Raw genomic sequence first — 7,709 nt, 5'->3', positions numbered from 1 at the left:
CATCTATTAATAATCCAAGTGCTAAGGCAGCATCTCGAAAGGTTTCATGTGTAATACCGTTGACAGATTTAAGGTCCTGAAAACTTGTTGCTCCTTTTACATGTAATAACAAAAAACGTAAATAATGGCATTCTTGGTCTTTCACACTAACTGTATACATTCTTCCTATTACAGTGTGGCCTCTTTTCTTTCTGTGTTCCCATATGCCATGTTTCCAAATTTAATGTTCTGGAATGTTTCTGTAATAATATTGATCTGCATTAGGGTCGATCTTATTAAGGTTAAAGTACGCCATGAGTGTTGAATTTTGAAGTAGTTTTTGTTGTATGTTGTCAATGGGCTCATCTTGATGAAAATATAGTGCCTGAGAGTTAGGTAGATGTACTGCAAGGCGAATAAGTGCATGAGATTGTCTATGCATAGGAAAAGCAAAGATTCTCCATGCAGCTTCGGGTGCACTGACGTATCGTAAATCAACAAATTGATTTGTCTCATCATGTTGGAGTTGTGTTTGAGCTATTTGAATATTAGCCTTGTCATGTCCTTTACATACATATTTAAACAAATACTTCACACTTTGGATGCTAGCACAAATTTCCACATTAATATGGCAGTTGTATTTTTTTAGCAAATATGGGTTATATGGGACAACCCATGAATTGTCAATTGTTTTAGAATTATGTTGATATGTAGTGCCAACTTTTCTGCAGTAAATTGGATAGCCATCCATTTCTTTAGAGGTATTTTGTTGAAATTCTTTTTGAAATCCTTTGGTGCAGTGTCCATGATCCATACATGGACAGTTAGGATTAGCTTCACCACAGGGACCGTGAATCATGTTTGTCAGAACAATGTTGTGGAGCTGAGGGTATGTTGTCTTGTCAGGAATTTCAGCCCACACAATATTGTCTATGTCTTATTCAGTTCTGATTTTCAAATTTTTGTCAAGTATGATTAAAATATGTGCATGTGGCAGGCCACGCTTTTGAAACTCGATGACATGGACAATAGCACAGACGTGTCCAAATAATCCATTGTTGATGTCAGATAACAGGGATTCAAGTTTAATTTTAAAGACCCGTGCAACTAAGTCTAAGCGATGTTCAACACGTTGCCACTGTTGTAAATTTTCAGTAATTTCCCTCCACTTTGGATTACACGTCATGGTGACAAAGAGATCAGGGCGACCATATTTGGTAACGATAGCCATAGCATCCTGATACCGCTGCTGCATATTTCGTGCACTGCCTTCGAAGGAAGATGGTAAAATGACAGTTTTTCCAATGGGGATGCCCTTTTCAATAGATTTGTTGAGTAAATGTTCTTGTAGCAAGCAATAATCTTCTACTTTGAGATCTTTTTGATGCATTTGAACCTAATGTAGTCTATTAGCTTCGATTTTGACATATGCATCAACCAAATATTGTTGTGTTAGTTTACCTCCATTTAGTAGTGGATTAAAATCCTTTCTTACTGATAAAGCATAGCTGTAAAACTGTAGTTGGGTAATCCTTCGTTTACTATCTCCTTGGTGTTTTAGAGCGTCATGCCAGCATTGTTCTCCATAAAGGAAAAAGATAGGATACATCAGAGCATCTAAATTACTATGCAGAATACTGATTCTTTGTGTTTTTGGAGCCAGAGGGTTTTGTGGATCAGGTTTTAAATGAATTAAGATGTCTATATGGAAGGGAGGCTCACATCATTCTGAAAGACGACTGCCACTTCACTCACAGTTGGTTTATTGTATCGTCTGGGATCTTGAGTCCAATCTCGTTTAATAGCCATTGTGATGTTTGGCATGACAGTTCCATTTTGTAGAGCTTTGATCGTCTCTTGTTCTTCCACATCGTGTAGCATTCTATAGGCAGCAGTGAAAGGATTTTGTGTTTGCATTAGATCAGCAATAATGATCATTAAAGTAGGATGACATTTTTCATTTTCTTTACATTGCAGTCGTTGTTCATTAGCGTGGGTGGTATCTAGTATGTAAAGTTGTGCAAATTTAGGTGGTTCTTCGTCAGCTGGATGCAGTATGCCTGTTCGATGATAGATCTGTCCATGAATTCGAAAACAGTATGGGCCATATCCAGGAGGTGGTGAAACACTTGCTCCCATGGACAAAAAAGCAAAAGAACTGTTGATAGAGCGAATATTGTCCATAAAATTTTTGCTGTATTCATGTTCTCCTGTCATCAACATTGTCAACACATGGGGATACTGTATTATGGGTAAATGTACTTTACCCTTCTGACAGCACTGGGTAAACTTTTTATCCAGAGGCATCTCATTTGCAAAATGCAAAGCTTGGCAATTTTCACATACATGGGTCATGTCACCGCAGCTGTGTTCTTTAATACTATTTTCATCCTGAGTAAAATATTGTTGTTGTTGTAGTAGTAGTGAAGTACTTAAAGAGTCAATGGATCTTGTTTGTCGCCAAATGTTGATTAGTCGTTTGTTTTGTAGTTGCAGTACTGTAAGCATTTGTGTTTCAGCTTGTGGCTGCACGGAGTATGGTGCTGTACTGTGTAATACCGGCATTGATATGGCCAGTGGAGATAGTTGCCGAGAGGTCATAGACCTTACAGTGGTAGAATCTGTGGTGTGGTGTTCAGATTGTGATGTATCATCTTGTGATAGTGGTAGAAATGCAGAGACAAAATGTGTATTTTTGCAGCATTTTTTTGGTCAAATAGCCAATCTATTAGCTTTAGAGTGAGGCGACTCCTGAGCGAGACGTCTACGTTGATATGCATTGTCTCTGTCCATACGATGACGTCTTTGTTCAGGAGTCTCATTAGCACGGTGTTGTTGTTGACGTAGTGCCTGGGCCTTTTTTATTTCATCTTGATTTTTGTATTTTTTATGAGAAGCTATGTTTGGTAGTTGGAGTAGTGCGAGGGTTTGTTTCAGCTTCTGGCTGCTCAGAGTATGGTTCAGGATTGTGTAACAGTGACATTGATAGTTGCTGAGAGGTCATACACCTTGGAGTAGTACAATCTGTGGTGTGGTGTTCAGATTGTGATGCGTCACCTTGTGATTGTGGTAGAAATGTTGGGACAGAATGTGTATTGTGACAGTATTTTTGTTTGGAAATTGCCAATCTAATAGCTTTAGAGCGAGGTGACTCCTGAGCCAGACGTCTACATTTATAAGCATTGTTTTTGTCCAGACGATGGCGTTTTTGTTCAGGAGTCTCATTAGCGCTGCGTTGTTGTTGACATAGAACCCAAGCCTTATTTTTTTCAAGTTCATTTTTGTATATTTTTGGAGCAGCCATGTTGACAGTGGTGAGGAAGTCCAGGAGCACTGATATGCAGAGAGTATACAGATGCCATAGAAATAGTCGCTGAATAGTAGAGTTCTCTCTCCAGAAAGTACTGTGTACCTCAGAGAGTATACAGGTATACAGATGCCATAGAAATAGTCGCTGAATAGTAGAGTCCTCTCTCCAGAAAGTACTTGTGTACCTCAGAGAGTATACAGGTATACAGGTGCCGTAGAAATAGCAGCTGAATAATAGAGTCCTCTCTCCAGAAAGTACTGTGTACCTCAGAGAGTATACAGGTATACAGGTGCCATAGAAATAGCTGCTGAATAGTAGAGTTCTCTCTCCAGAAAGTACTGTGTACCTCAGAGAGTATACAGGTATACAGGTGCTGTATAAATAGCAGCTGAATAGTAGAGTCCTCTCTCCAGAAAGTACTGTGTACCTCAGAGAGTATACAGGTGCCATAGAAATAGCCGCTGAATAGTAGAGTCCTCTCTTTAGAAAGTACTGTGTACCTCAGAGAGTATACAGGTGCCATAGAAATAGCCGCTGAATAGTAGAGTCCTCTCTCCAGAAAGTACTTGTGTACCTCAGAGAGTATATAGGTATACAGGTGCCGTAGAAATAGCCACTGAATAGTACAGTCCTCTCTCCAGAAAGTACTGTGTACCTCAGAGAGTATACAGGTGCCGTAGAAATAGTCGCTGAATACTACAGTCCTCTCTTCAGAAAGTACTGTGTACCTCAGAGAGTATACAGGTATACAGGTGCCTCAAACTGCGTCACCGTGAGGTAATGCAAAAGTGTTTATTGCTGTGACGTCGCCGCTATTGCTGTTGCGGTGACGTCACCGCTTGTCACCATGGTAGCCGTGTCCGGCGGGCGCCGCTGATCTCCCGACGGTGTGGCCGAAGGGGATGTAAACACAGCTGTGTTTAAATCTCCCACGTCGACACCGCCGGGAGATTGGCAATACCGCTAACAGCTGATTAGTCAACCTCCGCCGGGTTGCCGATCTATCACATCAGCTGCTAGCGGTATTCAAATCTGGCGCCAATACCGCTAGCAGCTGATTGGTCGCCAGCCTTGGCGGGAGATTCAAATCCCGCGCGGCACGCTCATTGTCTCAGCCGGCGGGCGGCTCAGCCAATGAGTGGTGCCGCGCGAGATTCAAAACCCCGCCAAAGCCGGCGGGCAGCTCAGCCAATGAGCGGTGCCGCGCGGCTTTGGCGGGGGATTAAAATCGCGTGGCACCGCTCATTGGCTCAGGCGGCGGGGCGGGGGATTTGAATCCCCCGCCAAAGCGGCGCGGCCAGGGGCGGCTCAGCCAATGAGCTGTGCCGCGCGGCTTTAGCGGGGGATTTGAATCCCGCGACGCTCAAAGCCGCTCGGCACCACTCATTGGCTGAGCTGCTGCCGGCTGAGCCAATGAGCGGCACGGGATTCAAATCCCCCGCCAAAGCTGCGCGGCACCACTCATTGACTGAGTCGCCCGCCGGCTGAGCCAATGAGCAGCGCGGAATTCCATCCAGTTCGTCTGCCACGGTGGATTGTGGGATAGCGACACAATCGCCGGAAGCTGCCGCGGTGGATTGTGGGATAGCGACACAATCGCCGGAAGCTGTGACAGAGCCGATTGGCAATTATATATTAGATGGTGGCCACACAAAATATTGACACTTTGAGCACAATTTGGCCTTTTTCACTTAGGGGTATACTCACTTTTGTTGCCAGCGGTTTACACATTAATGGCTGTGTATTCAGTTATTTAGAGAACACACCAAATTTACACAGTTATACAAGCTGTACACTGACTACTTTACATTGTATCAAAGTGTCATATCTTCAGTGTTGTCCCATGAAAAGATATAATAAAATATTTACAAAAATGTGAGGGGTGTACTTACTTTTGTGATATGCTGTAAATATATAGTTTAAGGGGGGAAAGGAGAGATTTCTACACTTATGTATTTTTTATTTATTGAATTTATTTATTTTTTATTTTTAAAAAGCATATTTTTTTTAATTCTTTCTTTAGTTTTTAGTCCTCCTGGAGGACGTAAACTTAAGATCGCTTATACTATATAATGTAAAAACACAGTAATGCAGTATATAGTGAAATAGTGGTTCTCATAAGAAGCCCAGCCTGTGGCTGAGCTTCACAGGAGGATGATCATGTCAGTTAAAGGGGTTGTGCGGTCTTCTGATAAAAGTCTGCAGTCAGGATTCACTAGTATTACTAGTGAGAGCGGGTGGTCAGGTGACTGCTAGTATGTGATTTGCATATTTGTGGTCAATTGCTGAATAGACGTGCTTGGCTTATCTCAATTCACTTGTATTGAGAGAAGCTAGGCAAGTCTAGTTGGAATATGGCCAGAAGTATGCAAATCACATACTTGCAATCATGCGACTGCCCACTCCTGACGGCCTGCACTTTGCTGAGCCAGAAGTCTGCAGTTACACAGAGTGTCTGCAGATTTTTGTCAGGAGAATGGACAACCTGTTTGAGAGGGTTTATATCAGGTCTCCAGTTGCCATTGTAACACATCAGTTCCCCGTGATTGAGTCACAGGGAGCAGATGGGTGCCAGTGTGCATGCAATGATATCATTTAAATGTCACTGTCAAGGATTAACAGCGGCATTTAATTGGTTTAACTGCAACGACCGGAGCAAACATCATTCTCTGCAGATGTAACAAAATTGGGGTCTGCCTGGTATGAAACAGGTCTACTCCTGAGCTAGCCTTATACTTTGCTTAGCGACCTATGACAGAAATGTACGTCATAAGTCGATAAGCATTTGAACTAGGCAAAGATGATTTCCAAACTCTATAACAATCTCATTGAACCCTCTTTGGTAGTCACAATCTTCTTTCGCTATCATACTATATACTGTAAAACTAAAAGTGTTTAAAAATGCAACGCAACATCCCAAAAATATAGGACAGGTGTTAATTTAGGACACATTTTTAGAAATCACAGGGCTCACATCTTTAATGCCTTTAATCAAATAAAGATAGGTAGTAGATTATAGTATATCCTTGACACCGTTTGATATAGCAAAAATATTGTTCTGTGAAAAAAAACAACATTTTGTTCAAAGTATCTATATAACTAATTAGGAGCACAACTAAATTTGTAGCAATACTCCCTGTCCTAGAGCACTGGGAGGTAGTGTTGAGCATTCCGATACTGTAATATCGGGTATCGGCCGATATTCGCGGTATCGGAATTCCGATACTTAATTCCGATACTTTTACAATATCGGATACCGGAATCGGAAGTTCCCATAATGCCTGCGCTCTGCAGTGTCTGTGAAGGATGACAAGTTGGATGGCAGCGCGATCCAGCCTGTCATCAGAATGCCATCCCAGCGGGGGAGAATTCTCCTGATTGTTTAAAAGCCGGCGGCTTTTAAACAATCACACAGCCCCATACTGCTTCCCCGCAGCCTCCCACCCCGATCCTCCGCTCCCCTCGCCACCTCCAATCCCAATCGTAAATTAGGACCGGGCGGGGAGCGCAGCACCAAGGAGCGAAGGACCCGGGCGGGGAAGCCGGCAGTGAAAAGACTTCACCGCCGGCTTTCCCGTTCTGTGCTGCGCTTTCCCGCCGGTTATTTCAAATGAACAGCTGAGGTATCAGGTGATGCCGATCAGCTGTTCATTTGAAGTCGCCGCGGTGCCCTCAGAGGGTTCATGTGAGTTCATGCTTGACTGCATGAACTCACATGAACTTTCCCACGGCCGCACAGGTCAGCCTCACCTCCCAGACCCGTCATGATTAGTGTGTGTGCGGGGTGTGTGTGCGGGGTGTGTGTGCGGGGTGTGTGTGCGATGTTTGTGCGGGTGTGTGCGGTGTCTGTGCGATGTGTGCGGGGTGTGTGTGCGGGGTGTCTGTGCGATGTTTGTGCGGGTGTGCGCGGTGTCTGTGCGTGCAGGCAGACATAGGCCGATGTGACACTACTACTCCCATCGGCCTATGTCTGTCCCCCGTCCACTCCTGCCAGCAGGATCAGCTCGATGGGAGCAGTAGTTCCCATCAGCCTGATCCTGCTATTTAAATTGCCCTACTGTGTCCCCAATAAATGTTAAATACATGTCATTGGTGGCCAGTGGTTACCTAAAAGAAATTAGTTCATACATTACCTGTCCCCGCCGATCGCCACCTAAAATAAAGTAAAAAATAAAAAACTACACCTATACTCACCTAGACACCTAATTCCCCGAAGCCATCGATCTCCTGTAATAAAATATAAAATAATAAACCACAACCTTATCCTTACCCCTCCGTAGTAGTCCACGAGTGTCCCACGAAGATCTCCAGTTCAGAGCAGCCACATAGAATGTGACCGCTCTGAACCGCTGCCGCCGCTAGAATGACGGGGCCATAAGGGTTCACCGGAGTTCAGGCAGCGCTGCTCCGGTTAGCTCCT

The 7,709-nt window shown here is 43.7% G+C and overlaps 1 pseudogene; it reads right to left on the bottom strand.

The window, feature by feature from the left end:
- Nucleotides 1-220: 220 nt before the first annotated feature.
- Nucleotides 221-1,588, bottom strand: LOC141211855 (uncharacterized; annotated as a pseudogene).
- Nucleotides 1,589-7,709: the final 6,121 nt, after the last annotated feature.

The sequence above is a fragment of the Phyllobates terribilis genome, unplaced genomic scaffold (assembly GCF_046119375.1).
Source record: "Phyllobates terribilis strain yellow unplaced genomic scaffold, ASM4611937v1 Scaffold_1__5_contigs__length_1240528914, whole genome shotgun sequence".
Taxonomy (NCBI): domain Eukaryota; kingdom Metazoa; phylum Chordata; class Amphibia; order Anura; family Dendrobatidae; genus Phyllobates; species Phyllobates terribilis.
Note: the sequence above shows the minus strand (reverse complement) of the source record. Positions and strands in the feature narration are given on the sequence as shown.